Below are 227 nucleotides of genomic sequence, written 5' to 3'. Positions count from 1 at the left end.
CATCTTTCTGTTGCTCCGTGCTGGGCACCCGGTGGGCGCTCCCATGGCCTAGCCCGGATTGACTCAGGGCCCCGCAGCCTCAGGGTTAAAAGCCCGGAGCAGGGCGGGGGTGGCACCCTGTCAACTCGGAGACCAGGATCTGGCAGTGAGAGCTGCGTGCGCCTCTGTGCACGCGGGGGCGGCTCTGCCGGGGGCGCGGGGTGCAGGGCGCGCGCTCTCTCCCGTGC

The sequence above is a fragment of the Chinchilla lanigera genome, unplaced genomic scaffold (assembly GCF_000276665.1).
Source record: "Chinchilla lanigera isolate Chin_1 unplaced genomic scaffold, ChiLan1.0 scaffold00019, whole genome shotgun sequence".
Taxonomy (NCBI): Eukaryota; Metazoa; Chordata; class Mammalia; order Rodentia; family Chinchillidae; genus Chinchilla; species Chinchilla lanigera.
Note: the sequence above shows the minus strand (reverse complement) of the source record.